Source organism: Emydura macquarii, unplaced genomic scaffold, assembly GCF_026122565.2.
Source record: "Emydura macquarii macquarii isolate MOO-44397 ecotype Brisbane River unplaced genomic scaffold, CSIRO-AGI_Emac_v2 contig_554, whole genome shotgun sequence".
Taxonomy (NCBI): domain Eukaryota; kingdom Metazoa; phylum Chordata; order Testudines; family Chelidae; genus Emydura; species Emydura macquarii.
The window spans coordinates 598,543-623,938 of NW_027130691.1; the positions used below are offsets into that span (position 1 = coordinate 598,543).

The 25,396-nt window shown below is 43.3% G+C and overlaps 1 protein-coding gene across 3 annotated transcripts in view; it reads left to right on the forward strand.

The window, feature by feature from the left end:
- TTC28 (tetratricopeptide repeat domain 28) overlaps window positions 1–25,396 on the forward strand; it is a 358,389-nt gene that overhangs the window by 165,904 nt on the left and 167,089 nt on the right. The gene's annotated exons all lie outside the window — the stretch shown is intronic.

Consider the following 25,396-nt stretch of genomic DNA (forward strand, 5'->3'; position numbering starts at 1 on the left):
ACACTCTCCTATTGACTCAGTGTGTCTTCACCAGACCCGCTAAATCGATGCCATTGCATCGATGGCAGAGGCACCGATTTAGTTCAGTAATGAAGAGAGACCCTCAGTAACCCTCAGCAAAGTAATAGCAGTCAGAGATTCTGGCATGTGAGCTTTCTTTTAGGATAATGAGGTTTCTCTCCTTTGATATTGGTGAATAGGTGATTATATGGCGTAAATTGGTGTAGTTCTGCATTACTTTATATCCACCACAGAGGGAAGAATTACAATCCTAACTAAGGTGTGAATTCCTCCCAGCCAGTTGATCATATGAGACATTTCCTATAAAAGAAGATTGGGGCATGGAACAGTCAGCCACAGCCTCGTACCAGTAGGGGTAGTGTTGGAAAGCTGAGTTCTGCTTATATTATTATTTATTATTATTATTACTTGTAGTGCAGTAGCCCATTAAGCTGTACTCTAAGATGACAAGTAACATAGAAGGATTGGGGGGTAGAGAGGAGGAGAGTGGGAGAATGTTTTCTACAATTTTTAATATGCAGATATATGTATTCCCTTTCTCCTCGCGCCTACTCATTGTTAATTGGCTGATTTCTTATAACTATCATGGCAGAGTGGTTTGTGAGGAGGGATGTGGAGAAGAATGTGTTGAGGGAAGGTGTCCAGCATATAAGAAACAGCACAGAAGAAAGCACAAATGTGTGTTTGTGGGAGAAATGGCCAGTCAGTTGATCAAGGCGAGCAGGAGTTGGGATGGAGATAAGATAAGAGATAAAGAGGATATTTAGGGTGAAGCAGAGCTATGAAGAGAACAGAAACTTGAGCTTGATGCTGTGGAAGAGGTGGAGCCAAAAGAGGGATTCAAAGAGGATGAGGTGATGTGGCGAGAGTGATATGCATGGAAGATGTTCTTAGCAGCTGCATTTTGAATAGATTCTAGCGGGGGGTTGAATATATAAAGATGAGAGAGGCTAGTGAGAAGGATGATATTGGAGTTGTGAAGACAGGAGAAGATGGATGCCCGGTGTTGAGATTTAACTCCCTTGGGATGTGATATAGTAGAGTCACTACAGCGGGGGCCTAGGAATTAGAAGATATAGACTTTAATACCATCTCTGAAACAGACTCTGTGCAACCTTGGGCAACTGATTTCCCTCCTTGTCTCAGTATGGTCAAAGTCATGATACTGAGAGGGATCATGGGGATTTGCCCTGTATATGGGAAAAGTATTTGACTCAATCTAAACCATGTATGGTGCGCTCAGAGACTGGCCTGTAACAATATGTATGTTACCCCATAACCCCTAACCCAGATACTGGACTGTAACAAGCAAATTATATTTTGCTTGGAGAAAAGTAGAATATAATCTGTACAACTCTCCTTTCTTACCACCTCCCCATAGGAATTGTGTGTGGGAAAGAACTGCATATGGAATGCACATATCTCAGAATTTACACCCCACAGATAGTGGAGGCTCACTTTGGTAAGAAGGGAAGTGGCAGCTTGCGCATTCATGCTGCAAATCAGTGTATGTGTGAGGAGAAGAACTAACACATGGGTGAGACACATGCTAGAGCTAAGATGCACTAGTAATGGGTGTGTTTGAAATCCTCTGTAGTTATGTACTCTGCTGCTGAGAGAAAACATTCTGTTGGGCAGTTCCTCTCCACTTACCCAGCTTCTCGGGTGCACGTGTCCTGGTGTATCCTAGGAAGAGCTACATGTCTTACCATTTTTTCAGGGAAAGGAGGCCTTCTCAGGAGCAGCTGCTCTGTAATTTTCCAGTTGTGAATGATCATGTTTAACTCTTTCTACGCTCTCATTTATTCCATCCTGTGTTTCTCCTTTTAATAATAAAACTGCTTTGCAAAAGGGTGAGACTCTGCTGTTTGGCTGGTACCATCTGGGCTATCCTTTGGCTTCTGCTCTGGGAATTCAACACCAAGAGAAGTGGCTGCTTCGAAAGAGACCCTGCTTAAATTTTTGATGTCGGCTGCTATCTTTTATCTTTCTATTAGCCAGAAAGGGGATATTGTATAGCAGGGGTCTGGACATAAATAGTTCAGACTTTCCTAAATAGTCAATGGGCTGATTAGCCCTTAGCACCCTCAAATACTTCATAAAGATCAACTGATCAAATGACCATTGATTGATTGGTCTCACGTTAGGCTAAGCTTAGATAGCCATGGTGATGAGCGCCTTGTAAATACTTAGACAAGTAGTGGCTTTTTACCTAGGTGTTCAGAGAAGTTAAAAAATCCTTTTTACACCTGGCCAGTTGTACTTTGCTGCATGTGGGGGAGTACATTACCCCATAACCCATAACCCAAACGTTGTCCTGGGAGCTTACATTGATTTTCCTGACCATATTGAATAGTTAAAATGTTGTTGATCATAATTTATTTCTGTCTCCTTAGGGTCCAGCCCCAGGTTCTTACTCATGGCTGCCCATGACAGTGTATTGCACAGACTGTTTGTCGTTTGCCAGGGGGTTTTCTTACAGCTGTACTTAATTTGTTGGATGTTGATGTTGAGTGGCTCCTGGTTCTTTTGTTATGAAACAGGATAAAAAGGATAGAAACATTTTCACTAGAATCATCCCCTAATTTTAAATTTCTCAATCAGTTCATATCAAGTTTTTCTCCTTTCCTGATGTAACATTTAGTTTTATGCTTCCCCACCATATCCATCCTCTTTGTACTTTTCTGCATATTTTCACTGTCTTGTAGGTCATTTTAAAGATGAATCAACCACAACTGAACCATGTTGCTATGAGTGTGTAGCTGTTGTTTGATATATTATCATTATAATAGCATCTGTGTTTTTTTTCTATCACTTCTTAATGCATCCAGGAATCTCCTTTGTTGTTTGACTTCTTTTGCAAACTGTGCAAATCATAGAATCGTAAGGTTAGACGGGACCACAAGAGTCATCTAGTCTAACCTCTGCCAGGATGCAGGATATCCTCACTGAGATAACCACGGTGTCTCCCAAGTCTCTTTCCTCAGAGGATCTCATGAGTATAGATCATATGTGAAAAATCTAGAATATATTTGCTAGTGTGAAGTATCTAAATTAAATGTCATCTGCCTTTGCTCTGCTCCAGTCCCAGTGTATTTAAATCCTTCCAAAGTGTCTTGTACTCCTTTCTGCTTTATTAAGTGAAAAAATTCTGTCATTGAAAAACGTTACCAATGGAGTCTCGACTGGCTTCAGATCTTTGACAGCTGTATTCAAATAACATTGGCCAAGTACCTGAGCCTTCAGAAATTCCTCTATTATTTTAACCTTTCCCCCTCTGAGCAGCCATTCACTGCCACCTTCTTATTTCCTTTAGCCACTTTTTAATCCATTGCAAGTTATTGCCCTTTTACGGTGGTTATTTATTTAACTCAGGGTTTTTTAGGAGCCCTATCACAATCATTGTGAAGCTCTGTCCACTATATCTCTATCTACCTATTTTATTAATATTTTTCAATGAACTCTGCCAGATTAATTTGGATCACTTCCCCCATACAAAAGGCATGCTAGTTTGATGCTGTTAGGTTATGCTTGTCACTTTGTAATCCTTATTTTAGCCATTGACACAAATCACAGTAAAAAAACAAAAACAACCCACTCCCGGCTCCCCCGCCCCCGCGGCCCCATCACCTAATTTCTAGCCATTCCCTGTGATGACACAGTTACAATGTTAGGAAATGTGCCCTGAAGCTGATTGCACAGGACAGCTCTGATGTTATAAAGACTCAAATGACACAAGAAAAGGAATGTTTGTGTGACTGATAAATAAAACACAAGGTGCCACAAAGACGGAGGAAATGCTTCGAGTCAAGTGAAAATGAGGCCCCAGTAGCATTTTCCCCAACTGCATCATATGGTTAGAGGGCAGAGAGCAGAAGAGCATCTGGACTGAGCCATTCTGGCTTTGTTTTCATTTCACCTTTCACCTCTCTGCTCATCCTTATTTAAATGATAAAAGGAGAAACTGGAACCTCCAGAAATGGAAAGAGAGTCTTTTCTTTGAGACCAGAAGAACTAGTACATGGAGGAATTATGATAAATCTCCTCCTCTCCCCAGACAATCAATTGAAACTCACTTTGCAAAATGAATGTAAGCATAGGTAAGTAAAAAGGATAATTAATTGGTGAGTGCTGTCCTTCCCCACAGAGAATTCTGTGAGCCTACTTTGTCCTGACAGGCTGTTCCCTGCCTTCTGAAGAGACGCTCAGGGGAATGGCTCAGCTAAGAGGAATTCTTCTGTAATTTAAGGGATGAACTCGGAGGTAATTACTTATAGTCAGCAGGTCAGATAAATTAGTATGGATGAAAGCTGCTTTGGGTCTGCTATATATGGCTCAGTCCTTGGTAGCTAAGAACTAACTTAAATCCTACAAGCTTTATTGTACATTTCATAAATCTGTAGCACAATTCCAGGGCAATTCAATAGGGCGGTCTGTGCCCATTTTACTAAGGAACAGCAGACTCTTCCCCTGAAGTGCTGCTGTCTCAGGGCAGAGTGGCAGACCGTTCAGGATGATGGAGGGCTCCTCCATTCTCTTCCTTTGATTGGCTTTATAGTTGGTACTGAATTTATTTTAAGGTTTGTCATTTAATTTCCTTGTCTTCTCCTTTGTTACTTGGGATCAGATAATCAAAAATAATTTGTTCAGTTTGATGCAAAAAGATTATTGAACTTCATTGTCTCCGTCTGCATGCTGGGTCTTGGGCCGTCTCCTCATTAGATCTGATTATTTCTGAGAAGTGGTTAGAGCAGCAAATTTCTGTTAACTTCTTCATATACAAGAGGTAGCCACCTGCAGAAATCACCAGCACAGCTCTATCAGATACTTTTTGTTCACTTCAGTTCTTTGTGTTTTGGTGGGGTGATGCAAATGGAAACTGCGATTTTTGCAATGTCTGTTACAGACTCATGGAAATTAGAGATAATACAGAGTTATTGGTTGCCTCGTCCATTGTTTCTCAACCTTTTTGATACTAGGGACCAGCTTGCTACCTTCCTAACCTACGTCAGGGAGATCTCAGGGACTGGTGTCGGTCCATGGGCTCGTTGTTGAGAAACACTGGCCCTAGTCTCATCCCTCTGGGTGGCAGGATTGTTCTGTACCAGATCCTTTTGTTTCCTGTCACTCATTTCATAACATCTCCCAATCTAGTCTCATCTGCAAATACAATTAAGAGGCTGTTGCCACCTTTATTAGCTCATTGAGGAAGATGTTTAGTAAGACTGAATTTAACTATAATATCTGAGAAACATTCACCCCTCATACAGTGCATTTCTATCATTAGCCTTTGATTGTGGTCCATTAGCCAGGTTTCAGTCTATGTAACAGGATTTCTGCTTAAGCAAGTGGAATTAATTTTGCAAGTAAGAATTTGTGTCAGACTGTAAATGTTTAACAAAATCCACGTAAATCACATCATTCCTTTTATTCAGCAATAATTTTAATCCACATGATCCACTAATTTTTAAAATTATATATATAAAAAAAAAGATCAGGGTTGTTTTGGGTGTTTTATTTTTTACATAACTAAGAGTCTTCATTGTTCATATTTCCTTTAGCATCTACATACTCCAGTGACTGGTGCCTTACAGAATTCTGAAAAAACAGACTGATGTTTAGAAATATTCTTTCTGAATTTTTGCACTATTATTTTGAAATGAGAGCTCGTTTGCTCCTAAATGTTACAGGCATTGTAGATAAATTCTCCTCCAGTATAGATTTTCCTCAGTATTTACCAGCTGGAGGAGAGCAGATTATCCTACAAGTACTGCTTGAAGACTATGCCCTGCAAATATTCTCGCTCAGAATAAATCCATGTTCATTTTTCTTTTAAAGTCCTTTTCATTTATTGCTCTTGTTGAGTTTTACACAAACCTGAAGTGCTCGAGTTTTACACAAACCAAGGAGCACTGTTCATGACAACTAATTTGATGAATATTGCATGGGGGAGTAGCACAGGATGAATTTTTCCTGCAACATATTTAGGAAGAAAGTGTAAATTATACCTATAGGTTTGCAGCAAAGGAACTAGTAGTAAATGTTGGATTTTGCTGTATAAAAAGATTTGTTACTGTATTTTTCTCTTCTCGTCCATTTAATTGCCTCTGTCTACCTACACAAATGAGAAAAAAATAGTTTTGTAGGTTCAGGCACTGGTAGATGTGCAGGTGAATACACAGATAAAATTTGCTATGTCCATGACACAATGTAATGTGTGAAAATATTTATGACAAGGAGGAACATGTTATATAGCAGTATGACTTCTGGGCACAGTGAAAGTCTCAAACACATCACAGACTGATACTTCTCTGCCCATATTCTAAGTACTTTATTGCTATCATTAAGATTGTAGAGATTTTTGCAAGCCAACTACTGTAATGATCAGATGCTGCAAAGTATGCTTGCTTCCCATAATTAAACTGTTTCAGAATCACAATGTGTAATGCTTCAAGAGTAATGTGAAGTCAAGTGATGTATCTCATTTGATTTCATGTGCTGCAGTGCTCCATTTAAAATCCTTTGGCTAAGTGAAGCAGGGTTAAAATGGAAGGATAGCAAACCAAATGATATTTTTGTGAGCTTTAAATTACTGTGTTTCATAATTTTGAACATAAATTAAATCATTACAAAAAATCACATATGAAGAGACTGGGCAAGATTTTCCAAAGGAACCAAGTGGCTTAGGGGCATAAATCCCATTTACTCACAATGGGACTTGCACACTTAAATCTCGTACGTGCTTTTGAAAATCCCAACTGTTGTATAAAAATATGCAGATAGCTTAAACTGTATTTACCCTTTGGATTGGCTCACTGGTGTAAATTTGGTGAAAGTGGTGTTTTAGAAAGGAAAACTTAACTCTACTGAGGCCCAAGTGCAAATAAACATCTAGGAAATTGTGGCTAGGTAGGAGCTGTGCAATGACTACAGCTTGATCTGGTAGACATGATCATTTCACTAGTACCCTCATCCTCTTTCACTCCTCCTGTCGGAGATTTACCCTGTTGGGAGCTATGCAATCAGCTGATGTTTGCAGAGACACAGGACAGCCTTTCCAAGACAAGTCCGCACTTTTTAGTCTGCTGGAATTCTGTGTTTTAGGGTTGTTAGGACAGAATGGAAAAGCACAGCTTACATGCTTGGCAGCACACTAGCTTCTCTTGCCCAGCACTGTGCAGGATTCAATTCAGTCTCCCCCTGCACTGGGCAGTAGAGTGCTTACAACACTCTGCTGATACTTCACGTTTCTCCCTTGGCTGGCAGTTGTTAAAAGCTAATGTTTGGACTTCCATTTTCTCTACAAGGTAACTCCATTCATATGTTGACAGTTCTTGATAGTTCATTCACACCAACCCGGAGGTGACTAGGGGCGACATCTACACAGCAAAAAAGATAGAAACAAAAACCTGCTGCAGCAAGTCTCAGAGCCTGCGTCAGTTGATTCGGTTTATTTTTATTGTGTAGACGTATGCTGGGAGATTAACGCCTCTCTCTTATTTCCACTGTCCCGGACAAGAAATTAACCTCTTGAGTCTCAGCAGGTTGCAGTTCAAAAAGTAAGTGGAGGAAACTGAGCCACGCATGTTTTTTATACAAATGCAGACATTCTCCAGGATCGCCACACAAAAGCATGGAATTTTCCCAGTTTTTAAAAAAAATATGAAATTAGCCTCTTGTTGAAAACTTGCCTTTGTTAGCGGTCAAAGAGTCACATTTCCGTTGCAGTGTTGTTAGGGTACTGCTATAACACTGTAACAGAGCTGCTTCTATAATTTGTCACTGTATATGTTCCATCAGGCAATAATACTGTGTGTGACATTTTTTTCATGCTAGAAACCCCGAAAGCAGTATTTTCTGTGTGAATGCAGCCAATCTGCTGAAGAAGTTGCTTCACTGTGTCTCAAAGAGCAAATCTGAGGAGAGGGAAAGATGGGCTTAAATAAAGTCAGTGGATGTTGCTTTTTGAAGCAAAGGGACTCCAGGGACCACTGTAAATTAAAAGAATGGATTCACAGATCACATCATCAGTCATGTTAATTTTTTCATAAAATCTACTTACATGGGAAGGTAAGCATAAGTTCTTCAAGTGCCGGTCCCTATGTGTATGTCACATGTGGGTGTGATGCTGGCAGACCTGGTGCCAGCTCATGCCCAGGCCTCCGGCCTCACTGAACACTGACATACCTGGCTGGAAGCCAGTCTGGCTCACCTGTGTGTTAATATTGTTAAAATTGATATTAAAGTTATAATAATGGGCAAATCCAGTCAGAAGGTCCAGTCAGCAATCATATTTTTACTCAGTTTCCTGGCATCCTTGAGAGTATGTGTAAACAAAGAAAAGTCCACTTTGACTTCCAAAAGGACTACAGAATTTATAGGGGTGATCCTAGATTTGATCTCACCAAGAGCTTACCTCTCTATAGAGAGATGATCAAGTTGTTCAGGGCTTGGAATAAGAGTCACACTCAAACTTTGAACCACAGTCATAGTCTGTCCCTACTAGACCACATGGCCTCATGTACTTATGTAATGTCATTTGCCAAGCTCACCTCCATTGTCTGTAGGCCTGGTTCCAATCTGATTATTCTCCAGACAGAGACAACATGAATATTGGCATAACAGTTCCCACCAAGGTTATGTCTTCTCTTGCCTGGCCGACAAACCCAGAGCAAGTGCGTGTGGAAGTCCATTTTGTTGTACCCACATGTGGTGTGACCATTATCATGTGGAGCCCACAAGGGCGCACTCATGCTGCACAAGGCACCTGGACCCTTAGAAAAGACAGGTTGCATATCAGTCTACTAGAACTAGAATCCACCTGGCCTGCAATGCATTTCTTCCACTTATTTGGTCCCACCGTATCCAGATAGTGTCAGACAACATGATGCCTGTATTCTCCATAAATGGAGTGGAGCAAGATCCTTTCATCTAGTCAGCTTATGGAATTGGTGCATCAGGAACAGTAATACTCTTGGCAACACGTCTACCCATTCCACAGAATTGTCTGGCAGATAATCTCAACAGGCATTTCTTTACAGACTGCTAATGGGAGATGCACAGTTGGGTCCTGAATGAGATTGTCACCCATTGGGGAATGTCATCCTGGGACCAGTATGCATCCCAGACAAACAAGAAGTTCACACTCTGTTGCTCCAGGGCAGCTCTGGGCAGGAACGACAGGGACAATGCCCTTCTGCTATCCTGATTAGACACCTGCGGTATGCCTTTCATTCTAGTCCACGTCTGCCTCAGGTTCTGCAAGAGATTTGCCACAGCAAAGCTTGAGTCATTTTCATCAGACCCAACTGACCCAGACTGTTTTGGTTCTGAGACCACCTGCAAATGTCAATCATTTCTCCCATCACCATCTGATCTTTCCCAGATCTGTTGACCCAAGAAAGTGGCAAGATCAGACACCACAACTCAGATCCTCTCCACCTTACAGCCCAGTATTTGGATGGGTGTTAGATCTAGAGCATTCATTTTCAGAGATTGTTCAATCTGTTCTCAAACAAAGCAGAAAAGATTCAACCAGGAAATGCTTGGCTAAGTGAAGACATTTCTCCACCTAGACATAATAGAACTATTTGCCTTCAGATCCTGTGGATGTTCCTGCTATTCTCGACTACATTCTTCACCCCAAAAAGTCATGCCTTTGTTAGTTCACTTGCAGGTTCATCTAGCAGCAATTTAGTGAATGGCTATGTTGGTTTTTTTCCACCCAAGTACAATCAAATTCCTGAAAGGCCTCATTAGAGCCTTTCCACCAATAATTAAACCAACTCCACAATGGGACCTCAATCTTGTACTCTCCACGCTTATCAAACCTTCTTTTGAACTGCTGGCTACCTTTCCGTGTCTTACCTCTCCATGAAGTTCATCTTCCTAGACACCATCACATCAGCTAGAAGGATGAGCAAACTAGGAGCTCTCAAACACCCTATTTCATAAGGAGAAGGTTTTGCTTTGTCTTCATCCGAAATTCATCCCTACAATAATTTCTGAGTATCATGAATCAACGTATTTGCTTATTGGTATTCTTTCCTAAACCTCATGCTTCTGAAGAAGAGGATATATCACTCTCTAGACAACAGGCGAACCTGGGTGTTCTACCTAAGAGAACAAAACCAATTAGGAAATCACCAAGAGTTTTTGTTGCCATAGCAGAACAAATACGAAGATAAGCATAGTCTGCTTAAAGACCCACTAAGTGGATCTCCAGATTTATCATCCTGTTATCAGTTGGTGTTTGTTCCTCGCCCGAACGGGGTGAGAGTCCATTCCACTAGAGCACAGACAACCTCAAAAGCTTCTCTTTGAGAACCACCTATATTGGACATTTGTAAGGTAGCTATCTGGAGTTCTGTCCACACCTTCACTGCTTTGCACTGCACTATGCTTTGGTTCAGGCCTCTTCTGCAGATGCAGCTGTGTTGGGACAGGGGTGTTACAGACACATATACTAACTGCATCCTTGCACTCTTATCCTGTTTGAATATTGCTAACCAATCACCCATGTGTGGAATACATGTGGGGATCAGCACTCAAAGAAGAAAGGGGGATAACTTACCTATAACTGGAGGTTCTTTGAGATGTGTGATCCCTATCCATGTTCCACTGTCTGCCTGCCTGCTTTCCCTCTGCAGACGCTCTTATCTGATTTTGGTAAGAAGAGGAATTGGGGATGCATTGGCCCACCCTGACAATTGTACCCTTGGATTAGAGCACGAGGAGAACTGTGCAGGCAAAGACCAGTGAATGCTGCTTGCTACAACTATCCTGTCTCCGGCCTGTGGATCACGTGCATACCCACGTGTTGGGGACTATCCAGTTACAGATAAGTAACTGCCATATCATTAAAACAGCATGTGGACGCGCCGCTGCTGGCTGTGTCCCCCCTAGCATTTGGGTAAGGTGCCGTGGGCAAGCCCTGCCTTTGCTTTCCCTTACCCGAGTATAGACCAGTCCAAACAGAACTTTTGTGTATCAAAGAGCTTCCCCCTTCAGGGCCTCATTTATTAACACGAACATAAGCAAGACCGTACTCAGGTACACCCAAGGCATCTGCTGCTCCAGGGTCAGTCCAGCTAGCTTGGGAGAACAACCTCTCTAGCTTCTTCCTTCAGGATTCCTATTCCGTTCCCCTGGAAATAGTCTCTGGTTCCTTCTCTTCAGGGTAGTCCTGCTCCCTCCACATGGGGCCAGTCTTTTTCCCTTCCTTCCCCTTGGTTGCCCCTTTTCCATCCCTGGGAACGCTCCTGCTAGGATTGCCTTGCCTTTACAAGCTGCTTTTCCTCCTGAAAGCACCACTTGTGACCAAGCTCAGGCTGCCTTTTTATAGGATGCAGCTACCATTAACCAGCCACAGGGGGCAACTGGGTTTACCAAGTCCCCACACTCAGCAACATAGGGTTAATGAGCTAATGTGGGCACAGGGGTCCATGCCCAGATGCTGAACTTGCGAGAGACCTGGAGAGAGGAACTTAAAAGAGGTAAACCCAGCACATTTGGTGGCAGACCAAGGAGAAGAGCAACTTTCTGGGGAAGAGGGCTGACTGAAGGCAGGGGCTTCTCTGATGGCTGTTGCATGGTAGCCCCTCCCAGAAGGAAGGAAAGGAGGGTCAATGCTGACTCAGCTTTTGTGGGGAATGTTTCTGTATATTTGTCTGTGAACTAAGTTGGGGCCACAGCTTGATAAGGGCTCTTTGAAGGAAAAGAGCTTTACCACCGTCGTGGGGTAATTCATTTGTGTTAATTCCCTTTTTTCTGTTCATTGACAATCCTGGAAGGGGAAGCCAATGGGGGCTCAGCTGGAGGCCTCAGTCTCTTATGACCACAGCTAGTGTGGGAAAACACACAGACATCGCAGAGCAGAGGCCTGGATGAGGGGACACCTGGGGAAAGGAACCCTAGTGTCATGTTATGCAGAGAGTGAGTCAGAACATGTCTGGTGACATGGTGGTAAAAATACCACCTGTGTCTACCCTGGTTTCTCACGGATGGAGCTGCAGCAGTGCTATACCAACAATGTGAGAATTACCTAAAATTGCCAGTGTTGTGTAGGCCACAGAGTGAGAGATCACGTGCATGTTTTTGACCTCATCATCTGTCTTCTGTGGTGTCATTGAATATGGTGTTCAGGTATCGTGGGAGTTTTCCATCTCCTGGTCGAGTCAGGCCCTCCCCCCCCTTTTAGTTGCACAGCCTCCTTCAGTCTCCCAAATCACGTTGGATTAACGTTAGCTCCAGATGAATAGCTGCTGACCCAGTATTGACACAGGAGTAAATTTTTCAGCATGTCTTATTTGGGAATTCAAAGGCTCCATGATGAAATCTACAAAACTATGTTATGTCTCTGACATTCTGAGGTTTCATTATTTTGTCTTCAATTATTCACGTCTGCTTGTTCGCCTCTCAAAGCTTTGGTGGAGTTGCACGTGATCCTGGGACACTAGGCTGATGAGAGGCAAGAGGCTGCATTATCACTTTCTGCTTTTTGTTCTCGGTTACTTTTCTTTTCATACCACTCCTCCAAACCCCTTGTCCTCCAAAGCTCCCAATTCCTTATGGGTAGATTAAAATGAATGAGGCTGTATCCATCCCTGTTGCCTACAGTTATTGGATGCCTTCAGCAATTTTCAATTATTGACAGCTCATTACTTCAATAGGAATAAGCATAAGAAAAGTCCCTTCAAATTAACAGTATGTGCCCTGTCTGCAGTGAACATCTTGTATGTACAGTATGAAAGTCGGTGGAGGTGATCCCTTGAGTCGAGGATGATCTCTTTCCCAGGTTTTATTTTACTGGGTCATTTGGTGACTGAGGAGTCCAATCCTTGAGCTTTAGACTCGTTGGCAAATGTTGCACATGGTGTTGGGAGGCAGGGTTGGGCCATGATTACTGCATGACAGCAGTCTGTCCTTCTCTGGTGTTTTTCTGCTACCAGGGCAAGGTGATTTTCCTCAAAAATGGTTGTTCCTTCTCTGACAAGTCTTCGCCAGTTAGCCCTATCTTAGGCTACTGTTTCCCAATGTGCGATGTCAATGCCCCATCTCTGGATGTTTGTCTTGAGGGTATCTGTGCAGCATTTCTTTTGGCCTCCCCGGTTCCCTTCTCCTTTGGTGATTTGGACGTACAGCAATTGTTCTGGTAGGCATGCATCAGGCCTGAGCACACAGTCCCCGCTCTACCTCACCTGGTGTTGGATAATCACGGCCTCGACACTGAAAATGTTGGCCTCCATGAAGAAACTGATGTCAGTACGGCAATTCTCCCTCTTTGTGTTGAGGATCTTCCAGAGAAAGTGTTCGTGCTGTCATTCTAGGTTTTTCAGGTGTTTTCTGTAGGTCACCCAAGTCTCTCGGCTGTAGAGGAGAATTGGAATTACCACCACTTTATAAACTAAAAGTTTAGTGTGTATTCTGATAATGTGGTTGTTGAACGCCCAGTGGGACAGTCTGCCAAAGGCAAGTCTGGCACAACAGATTCTGTGCTGAATCTCAATGTCTATGTTTGCCCTTTGTGAGAGATGGCTGCCAAGGTAGGCAAAGTGTTCTACATTTTCCAGTTCCTCTCTGTCAATGTAGATCTTCCTTGCTGGGTTTGATGATTGACCAGGAGCAGGCTGGTGGAGAACTTTTGTTTTGCCGATGTTCAGGGTTAGCACTGAGCTTTTGTAAATTTCTGAGAAGCAGTTGAGGGCTGTTTTGTAAATCCTTCTTTGAATGTGCAACTACACCATTTATTTGCATAGTGGAGTTCAGTTATCGTTGCCGATGTTACTTTAGTTCTGGCATGGAGATGAGAGAGGTTGGAGAGGTTGCTGTCAGTCCGATATTGGATACCAATGCCCTGTGGGAGACGGTCTTGGATTAGCATTATCATAGCTGCTAGGAAATGGAGAGGAAAGTGGGTGCCAGCACACAACCTGGCTGTACGCAGTTCGGATGGCAAAGGGCTCAGTGGTAGAGCTACTGCACAGGATGGAGTCAGTCATCTGGTCGTGGAGGTGTCTTACAATGGTGGTAAATTTACTTGGGTAGCCAAACTTTAACATGATTTTCCACAGAGCCTCACAGTTGATAGAGTTGAAGGCTTTGATCAGCTCGATAAAGGCCATATACAGCTCCTGGTGGTGTTCTTAACATTTTTCCTGGATCTGCCTAGCTGTGAAAAACATGTCTATGGTGCCTCATTACAGTCTGAAGCCACAGTGGGACTCTGGAAGTACTTCCTCTGCAAGAGGGAGCAGATGATTCAATAAGATTCTAGCAAGAGTCTTCCCAGTGATAGAGAGGAGGGCAATGGCTCGGTAATTGCCACAGTCGGCCCTGTCTCCCTTTTTAAAATTGTGACAATGTTAGCATTGTGTAAGTCAGCACGAAAGTTGCCAAAAGGCAAAATGCTGTATTTGAGCAAATCTCTTAAGGGGAATGTCAGGACAGTAGCGAAACAGGGAAGTTCAAAAGTAGGCAAAAGAAGCACTTACCCCAGGGAGCCCTGCTTAGTGAATAGCTGCAGATGATAGCTATGTACTCTGGAGTGTGGGAGACGTCCACCATTGACTCTTACATGGGGGTATGCATTGCTAAACTTTCCACTCCTGGTATGTCAGCTGGAATCCTTTTCACATACTGAAAACTGAATGGGTGATAGCTTTTGTTACCAGATTTGCCCTTCACCTTGGGGTGTGCTCATTTATTAGGGTTACCTTCCTGAAAGGGATGTGATTCTTGGGGTGTGATTAGGGTTACCTTCCTGGAAGGGAGGGCGTGATTTTAGGGGGTGTGATTCTACTAATGTACTACTTGTGTTACTTGTGTGTTCATACGGCTACAAGCCCCCTCCCAATGGAGCAATCCTGCAGGACCTAAGGTTTCCAGGGCTGAGTTCCTCCAGCACCAGATTCAAATAAATCCCCCACAGATACACACACACACACACATTCCAGATTATCCGAGTGTGTCTGAGCGGACCGGGCTATCAGCACTCTCAGCTGATCCCTTATGTGTCCCTGAACTCAGCAGGCTGGGTGACACCACACCTTTAGTGGCCACCCTTATATGCCCCTTTGCAGCGCACCAGAATAGAGCACACTTCTTGAGCAGGCTGGGTCCAAACAGCACTTTTTGGCTGCCCCCCCTTATTTGCCCCTGGACTCAATCAGGCTGGGTCAAACAGCACTTCGAGCCGCACTCTTATTTGCCCCTGGACTCCGTGGGCTAGGCAGAGCAGCACTTTTCAGCTGTTCCCTTCATATGCCCCTTTACACCACAATTGTTCTAGTAGTAACCCCCTTGATGAGCAAACCCCATAGGATTTTTGGGCATTCCAGAGATCTTTGGCTAGGTAAAAGAAGTGTTATTGCAGAGCAAGGCGGGGACCAAGAACACAAAGGAGTAAAATAAAGTTTAGAGAGAGAGAGTGGTAAACAGCTTGATTATAACAGTTATTTTATTGCTAGGTATATAAAATTTATGATACTAATAGTAATACCATCATACAAGGAGAGAAAAACAATCAAATGCCTACAAATACTACACAATTACAATTGGGATATTGGAGAAAGCTATCCCAGGTTTAATTACAAAAGTAGAAAGTTATACCTGGACACAGAGAGAGAGAGAGAGTGTTGGGGAAAGGGAAATGGGGGGCGGGGAGTCTCACCACTCTGTGCAGCTCAGCGATTCCCAGGAGGCAGGCTGGTCAGCTTAGGGTCTGGGGTGCTTTGAGTCAGGCAGAGTCCCTGGCACGATCAGTCAGGGAGAGGGGAAGTTCCAGTGGAGCTGATGCAGCATTTTTGATCCAAGCATCAGAACAGAAGTTTGAACTTGGGTAGGGTTTTTTGTAGACACCAGGTTTGTTTATGGATAAACAATGTCTGGACAAAAGGAGCTGATCATTCCTGGCTATGGACAATGTTCCTGGAGAGAGCTCACAATGCAACCAGGATTCAGTGTTTTGCATATCAATAACTAGAATGGTCTGATAACTGTGGAGCTGGATGTGTACAGGTGTCAGTGCATTTACACCCAAAGCAGAGATCTCCCATCATGCAGTGCGTCCCCGCTTCGGCAATCCCAGAGTTCAGTGCGATCCCTGCTTTACCAATCCCAGAGTTCACTGCATGTTCCATCTTTGGTGGAGATGAGGCTTCTGTTCTCCAGTGACGTGCTAATTGAGATGCCTCCATTTTACATCTTTGATGTAGATGAGGCATGGGGAGTTGTATCACCTTTGATGGGAGGGTTTTAGTTGTGTCCACTGTCTTTTCATATTGAGATGCCTTTGGTTTCTGGTTCAAGCAGGGGCTGAGGGATGGGGTATTCAGGTGAGCCAGCGAGAGTCGGGGTTTTGTGCCCTGGTTCCCCAAGAACGCAGAGCTGCCAGGTAACACTTTCCTGGGACAATTATAATGCCCAGTATATCGGAAAATGGGATTATTTTAGATCCTCTTACTGTTGAATATTGTTGAATTGCTGATTGTTGAATATCTTCAAAGATTGGGATAAATTATCATATCTTTGGCAAGGGGAACATGGATGATTCTCTCTGATGTGTTCTCTCATAGCATCCACAGCTCTGACTGCTGGAAATGCTCTGTGTATGGTTCTTGTTTGCATTGATACAGTGAAATTGCAGAAGGTGTCACCTAAAGCTGATCTGCATTGGCATTCGTGCACCATGAACTCCTAGTATGTGTGCGATACCTGTTTGTGGTGGTAGATTGGTTACTCTTCGGGGAAGGGGTTTCCTCTTTGAGTTTGATTTTTATAAAGGTGCCTGTAACAGGGTGATTTGCCTCTGGGGGTCTGGGGCTAGTCAACCCTGATTACAGAATGAGACACACCTGGACGAGATCAGGGAGATTGCCCTATAAAGAACAGCAAGAGGCTGCAATGAAGGAGGGAAGTTTAGGAAGTGGTAGAGAGACTGTAGAGTGTGTGAAAGGCTCCTGCAGGGAAGACCCTGAAACCTAGGAAGCTGTGACAGAGAGGAGCTGTAGCGAGCAAAAGGCACCTGGTTGAATGGTTTGGGCCTGGATATCAGAAGCAGAGAGCTGAGAAAGACTCAGTGACAGTCAGGTAAAGTTTGGAAGTACTGAGCCCAGCTCCTGCTAGACAGCCTGCCCTGGAGGAGGGTTTGGGAGCCTGGAAGCCAGAGGTTCTTCAAGAAGACAGAGCTCCAACCAGGTAAAGCCTGAGAAACTCTGAATTGGGACTTAGCTCTGGGAAGAAGGGCTAGGGACTCCTACCTAAAGCGGGAGAGTGACTGGACTGAGGTTGAGGTCTGGAGGGCCGGTGTGTAAGGACTCAGTAAACATCGTGAGCTCTCTGCTTTTCAGGTTGAGGTAGATGTGAAAGGATCAGGTCATAAGGACGTGTTTAACCAGGAAAGAGAGTCATGCGTCCCATGAGAAACTTCCTGTCCTCATTATCGGCTGTGTGCTCTGTCACTAAGTGAGGTCAACCACTGGGAGTTTGATAGTATTGGTGGATACTAAAACAGAACCTCTTTTCTGTATGTAACTGGAATTTGGTACTGCCTGTCATACACAGGAATAAGGAGCAGAAATGAGAAGTATGCTGGAGCATTCAGATTTGATTATCTGTGTACCTAATAGTGGGTGAGACTTTCTGAATACTAGGAATTGTTTTCTCTGGTTACCATTTGTGCCTGTGATTAAGTGAGGTCCAAAGTTGTGACACTTGACTTCAGGTACAATGTCCTATATTAAATAAATCTACCTAAAGAAACCTTAAATAAAAATATGGGAGGGGAGGTAAATAACTTCCTTAGGTAGGGGAATGCAAGATTCTAAGGCCTGGTGGTAACACGGTGTCAATAATAAGGGAGGCCAGGATCTACCTAGAGGTCTTGTGTGAGCCCTTCAGCTTCTGCAGAGCAAATATTCTGTCTGTTAGGAATAGATAAGCCACTTTTAACCCATAAACCAACAAATCTGAGTGTGCGCTCAGGAGTTAGGGCCTGACCTAAATCCTGAGTTAATGCATTCAAGGATCCAGACTTGTGCTTCCTGAGCAGAAAAACCCAATTATAGCTGCAGCAACCACTGGCCATCACCAGCCCCACATTAGACACAGGCAGCAATAATCTTGAAAGGTTCTCTCTGGCTTTCCTTTCCTGCCAAGTGAATCCCAGCAGTGCAGTGTTAACCTGTGTGCTGCAGTCTGATGGGTGGAGGGTTTGCTGCGTGGTAGAGGGTTTCAGAAAAGAGAACCAAAATGAACAGCATTAATCCTGCCACCTAAAGAGAGGAGCAGGTCCTTCCTGTGGATGCTGGCTACTCTAGAGCAGTGGTTCTCAACCAGGGGTATGCAGAGATCTTCCAGGTACGTCAACTCATCTAGATACTTACCTACTTTTACAAGAGGCTACATAAAAAGCATTAGCAAAGTCATTACAAACTAAAATTTCACACAGACAATGATTTGTTTATACTGCTCTATATACTAGGCACTGAAATGTCACTACAATATTTATATTCCAATTGATTTATTTTATAATTATATGGTAAAAATGAGAAAGTCAGCAATTTTCAATAGTGTGCTGTGACACGTTTGTATTTTTTGTCTGATTTTGTAAGCAGGTAGTTTTTAAGTGAGGTGAAACTTGCGGGTACGCAAGACAAGTCAGACTCCTGAAAGGGGGACAGTAGTCTGGAGCTACAGGTCTAGGGTCATACTGAGAAGTAAAGCTGTCTTCATTTCCCTGGCTTTATTTGAATGGAAAGTCTGAATAAGGGCTGGACTCTCCATATCAAGACATGCCAAATATCTCAGACTTGGGGAAATTTTATGTCAAGCTGAGATTTCAAGGCTAATGGAGTTCCCAGTATATGTGAGAGAGACCAGAACATGTTTGTACAGCGGCAGATTTTGAATTCTTCACCATCACTTTGTCTGATAGGTTCTGACTAGGGAGGAAAGCAGTGTGCGTGCGTGCGCGTGTGCATATCTACATATGTGCATACACTGGAAAGGGACAGAAACCCCTTTCTAACACCCTGCTTCAAAAAAAGAACTCGGCAAGATTGTCATCAGCGCACATACAGGCTTTTGGGCTTGTGTGTGTTCTGCGTTCAAACATTCCTTCCACCCAAGCCCAGATAGATAGATAGATAAAAAAAATTAGCATTTAAAAGTGCAAGGTGTTGGAAAAGGAATTTCCAGATGTTGCTTCTTATCTGTCCCTGGAAAGAAAGAAGGAAGTGGCCTAAAATTGGAAAACCGCTTCTATCCTCCTACACTCTTCTGTTACTCTTGGCTGGTGCTTGTAGGTTTACTGCAGAGGCAGGTGAGCAACTTCTGAAGGAAAACTGCATGGATGTCAGGGAAGCTGCATGGAAAGAGGGTTTAACACAGGGTTTGATTGGAAGCAGCCCTTTTCTGGGTCAGGGTGACTGGGGTGAGTTTGTTTTCAGAATTCAGAAGTCCAGCCATTAACCTTGCTGTTCTCGTGACCCAGAGGAGCATGTGCCACTACATGTAGTTTACATGCTAATTTCCATTGGTTAATACATCAGACCAATTCCAGTTACTCTTGCTAGCCTGGTGCTGTATGAGGGTGGGGGGTGGGCAAGCAGGGTGTTCTGGCCCTTGCGAGCCTGGTGCTGTATCCAGGTTGCCTCACCATATCACATAGTCACCTTCAAAGGTTTGAAAGTTTCTGATAAAATTCAAGCCTCCTTTTAAACCGACCCTGGGAGCAGGTAGGCATGAATATTCCAGACAAGCTCCTAAATACTGCAAAATAAGAAACACTGAGTTCATCAGCTGTGTATGGGAGCAGTGCAGGAAAATGCTGTAACTAAACCGTGTCCATATATAGTCACAACAAGAGATGCACTTTATGCTGCGGACTTCTGCCAGCCTAGCTATAGGGGATGGGATATGAAGAAGTGTGATCTCTGACAGACGTAGCTATGTTGGCAGCAGCCCCCAGTGTAGATGCAGCTATACCGGCAAAACTGCTTTGATGTTTTGTGCGGTGCAGTTTTACCAGACACCACATCGTGCAGTGTTGCTGATGTAGCAGCACCATGCCAGGAGCGCTCTGCAGATATAGCATCCCCGTGTTCTTCTATAGTGCTCTTGGTATAGACATGGCCTTACTGTGTGAGGTTTTGTCTCTGGTGAGGGGGGCTGGAATCCCTAGTAGAGCTCCATGACGACTTGTGGGATCCGAATTCCATACTGCAGATGAACCAGTCACTTGCTGTACACTCCATGTACCTAAATGGGAGCACAGCTGTTTGCTGATGGTCACTGTTGTGCTGCATGCTATCGCTACACATTGATTTCCAAGACAACAGCCCAAGCCTGTCCTGATACTTCGGAAAACGTAGTTACTAGCCCACTCAAACTGGGTGCCTGTGAGAAGGAAGTTGGCAGAATTTCTCTTGATGATTTATTTTGTGGCTAATTAAAGCCTGTGAGTTGCTAGTTATGGACTTAACCTGTCATTGCATCCTGCAAAGTGACACCTCGGTTGGGGTCTGCCTCAATATTATTTAATCATGAAGCAGAGAAGTGACAGGACTGCTAAAATGAAGCACATTTCATCCAGTAAGGAATCTGTGAAGGATCAGCCTGGCAATATTTCTTGACCTCTGCTGGGCTATTTTTTTTTTTTTTAAAGCAGTTACTATAGCAAACTACCAAATTGCTTGGTGCTTCAGAGATTTGTGATAAAAGTAGTAAATCACCTTAAGGAAACACATGGAGCAGGTCTTTTCCCCCTGTGCATTACAGACCAGGAGTGTCTGGTAGAACTTGCTAGGTGTGAAGCTCCTTTTGCAGAATTATTCCCACACTCACCTTAGCCAAAGAGATTTGTAAATGTAATGCTTTTGCAAGTCTGATTTATTTGTCCCCCCTTCACCCTTCATCGTCTATCTGTTTTTTGGCAAATGATGCTGAATGAGCATAGATAGATGGGGAGGAAACTTTGAGCGCAGAGGCAGGGGGCGTGTGCTCTTGCAATGGGCTTCCTTGTTGGAGTGCACCTGGCTTCCACAATCTTGATTTAAATCTCTCCTGAAAACTAGCTGCTTCCACAAGCCATTCATACTAACTCATATCTTTATAGAGCCCTGCTCCCATCAACATATAAAATGTGTTCTAGGCTGCACCCAACATATGCATTGCACAGTGAATTTTTCATCTTATTTCTGTCTTTTAGACTGTAAGCTCCTGGGACCTTGGGACTGTTCTGATTTGTCTTGTATAGTGCTAAGTGCCATGTCTACACTTAACATATAATTAATATGATGGTGGGAAGATAAATCAAGTGAGCTCCTGATATTCATTAAAATGAGACTATATGAGAGGCATGCTGGGGGAGTGTCATCAGAGCTTGCATGGACCAAAATGGGAGCATAATTATAAATGCTTTCAAGTACATCAGAGCACGCTCAAGTCTTTGCATGCTGCTGGAAGGGGCATTTTGTACAGTGCTTTTATTTCAGTGTGGAATATGCCTATTGTCTGCTGGGGAGAGAATCTGTGGTAAAATGGTGAAATGTCTATTTAAATGCAGTAATGAATCAGGACTTTTAAACAAATTTAAAAAGCACTTTAAATGTCAAGATCTCAAAGTTTATCTGGTTTCATACAATTATGGAGGTTTTGAGACATTTAAATTGAATATGCTGGCAAGATGAGACCTCTGGTTCCGTGACCCCTTCTTTTCAATTTATTGCTCTGGCTGCTTTAGTGAAATCTCTCAGGATTTCTGTCAGTTCTTTCCACTTTTTCATTATGGTGGATGCTACACCTAACAATCCACCCATCTCTTTATGCTAACAACAGATTTAAAGAAAATGCTTCCTAGTGGCAATGAGATATAAATGATTGGCCTCTTTGCTACTTTGCATTCCCCCTTGAAGTAGCTTGGTGCCCCTTTAGCTCAGTAGTGGTTGTTCAGAGAGCATGCTGTAGCTGGATTCTAGAAGGAAATGTCAGCACAGAAAGCTTTGGGAACATCAGCAAATATGCACTTTAGAGAAATGCTGAGCTGTCACTTCCCCTTTAGCATCTGACTTGGCTTTCCAGATGGAATGCTTACAGAAGCTGACATTTGGTTTCTTGGTTTTCCGTTGAGCCAGGAGGGCATGGAATTGGAGGCCATAGGCTGTAGGCAGCCCTCATTGGGTCATGGGGCCAGGCTTTAATGTTCCTTTTTATGTGTTTGGATTAAGTGTCTAAGATGCGTTAACTGTGAACATTGGTCAGGTGAAGTGGCTGGACTTGGAGTCATACTGCTGAAGGGTCAGAAAGGTAGGTGTTTTCTATGGCTGGTGTTGGTTCAGTGTTTGAAGTTTGCAGAAACTTGGTTTGGCTCAAATCTAGAAAACAGAGTAGCTTTTTGGGAACAGAGCAGGCTGAGAGTTTTCCAAGTAGAATAAAATTAACAGGTACAGCACATGTGAGAGACGGTCATCTGTGTTCAAACCCTGACCCATCAGACTCAGGTTAATGTTCCATACCCCAAAGTGGACATGTTGGATAGTAGAGGGGACTCGTTCCAATATGCCAGACTGAAAGCACAGATTTTTGCTATAGACACAGGAAAACCATATTGCTATGGCGATCTGGCATGTTGCTTATACAGTAGACACTTGGGAAGAAAATGCTTGGTAGGTTACAAAGAAATCTCCTAACACGACCAGAATATGGTAGAACAGAACTATTCTTAGCAAAACCAGTCTGGTATTGAGAGAGCTCTTTAATCACTGCTTGAAACAAGAAAGCCCAGCAGTCTCAAAGAAGATGTTAATTAGACAAAAATACGTTGCATCTTCTGTTCCTCAGCCAGAACTTTCATTTTTAAAACTGTTCTTTGCGTTTTTTTCACTGAGAATAGGAGGACTTGCACTCAGCAGTCAGAATGCTGGATTGTAAAGAGGAAAAACAGAGTGGCTCTTTTCAAAGACTTTTAACTAAGGTTTCAAGGGCTGTCTTGCTAGTGCCAGTGTTTTGTAACAACTTGTATAATCATATGAATGTTGCATTGCAGTTTCTGGTCCCCCTTCCTGTAGTCTATTTCTCTCCTTCTAGCTGCATGATGTCATACTGTTTAGCAAAGATTTGATGTGTTATTTATTGTATGTTTACAAAGCTGTGTGATTTTCACCATTCTCATATATGAAAAATATTTTTGTGATCTTGAGCAACCCTAGTGCCCAAGTAGGTGGAGGTAAGAAGACTGATGTCTGCCGTAGATCTAAAACGTAGGTTGACCGAGCTGCATCATTTAGTACTGCAGAAAATGTCATGCTTTTTGCAATGTAGTTAGGTCGACCTACCTCCCAGGATAGACGCAGCTAGGTCGACGGAAGAGTTCTTCTGTCAACCTAACTACTGCCTCTCAAGAGGGGGATTTATGTGATGGTTGTAAGTGTCTGGGCTACAGTGCTACACTGGCATAGCTGCTCCTGTAGTGCTTGTGGTGTAGACACAGCCTGGTTTGTCATGGAAATAGCCCTCACTGGGGAGAAGTGTGTTAGAATTTGCAAGTTGGGTTGTGTGTGCACCCTTATCTTTTTCATTTTCTCACTTTTGAATGGTTAACTGTGGAGTCTTAACATTTTCTTTGACTTAGCTGTTAGCCTAAAATATTAATTGCTGACATCATCATTATTGTTATGCATTTTCAATAGATAGTATCTAAATGAAAAGCGGCAACATTCAATTCTAGCACTAATGAGGTGTAAAATCCAAGAGCTGCTTTTCAGACCCAAATACGCTGCCCTATCCCTCTCCTTTTCTTGAGCAGACATTGTTAGTAGAGTTGCTAATTGTCTTGTCTGTTCAGAAATGATTTTTTGCCACTGGTGTTTAATAGACTGAACTCTAAAGAGAGCTTTCAGAGCCTTGGTTTGTGACTGGTCTTGTGTCCAGATCCCAAGGCCCTCTGCCTGGCTGCTCATTTGCTTTGTATTGTCTTGCTGTGTTGCTTCTCTGCTGCTTAGCTTTAAAAGCAGCGTGTCTCAAACTCTGTTGGGGCTGGGGATGGTATGGGGGAAAGTTGCCTGAGCGTAGAAGAAAACGTGCACTGGTTCAGCTTCCTTGGGAAGGCATGTTATCAGAGACTGCGACTCTTAGTGTATGTTTTCTGACTCTTTTAAACATCTGCTTCTGTAGTTGCTGAACAATTCCGACCACACTTCAAGCACACTACTGCGATAAGCAGGCACAGTTCCCACCCGCTCTGGGCAGAGCGTGCACACACACTGCCCAGAGACCAATCTTAGCTTTATTAATAACTGAAATATGAATAAACCAGAAACTCTAGCCTAATCTTTCCCCCCCCAACTTGGGGGTTCCTTGAATTTTCCCTGCAGGTCTGTTCTGTCCCACTCCTTGTTCTTTCTGTTCCAGAGAGATACTCCTACCCTCACATTTCCTAGCTGGAGCTAAGATGGACCTGATTCAACACTAATTACTCTGCATCTTTGTGCAGACTTCAAGCATCTGTTATCAGGATAACTCAACAAATCAGTCCTGCATCCTCATATTGGGTCCTAGAACCTGCCACCCTCTTATGAACAGATCAGAAAGAAGCCAGAAACCTGCTTGAAATACATAAGAGAACACAAAGCAACTTTGTTCCATGCCTGTGTCTTTGAAATATGGTCATATTGAAGGAGTAAACTATCCATAACACCAGCTTTGTGACCAACATATCATATTCCTCCTATAGAATTACATATACATGTTTCATTTTTAGCATGTCAGAAATCTTACCTAGTTATTGGACTTCTTTTTCTTCATATAGACCGGGTGAGCAGGCCTGGTTTCTAACGGACTTTAATGATCTCTCTGGTATAATTTTAAAGAAAGAAATGGAAAGAAACCTCATACTAACTTGGGGTCTCATCTCTGAAACTCTCTTCTCAGCTAAGAACAAGCTGGTTTTTTTTACTACCATTGATATTTGCCAGAATGCCTTTGTAACTCCTCATAACACTGAAAGTATGTCTACACTGCAGCTAGGAGTGCAGCAAGCCTCCCAGCCCGGATAGACAATCTTGTGTTGGTAGGGCTGGCACTAGCATGTTAAAACCAGCTGTGTTGACGTTGCGGCACCAGCAGAAAGTTGGGTTAGCCACCAGAGCTCCGATCCCGAGGTCGGGTGTGTCCAAGTTAAGGAGGCTAGTGCTGGTGCTGCAATGTCTACACAGCTGGTTTGCTAGGATGCAAGGCTTGCTCCAGCTACAGTGTAGACACACCCGTAAGGACTCTTCCTTTCTAATCACCAGACTCTCCCAATCTGGAGTCTGGCCTTTACTGGTATTCAGCTGAATGTAAAGGCCCTCATGAAATTAGCAGAAATCCTCAACTCTCT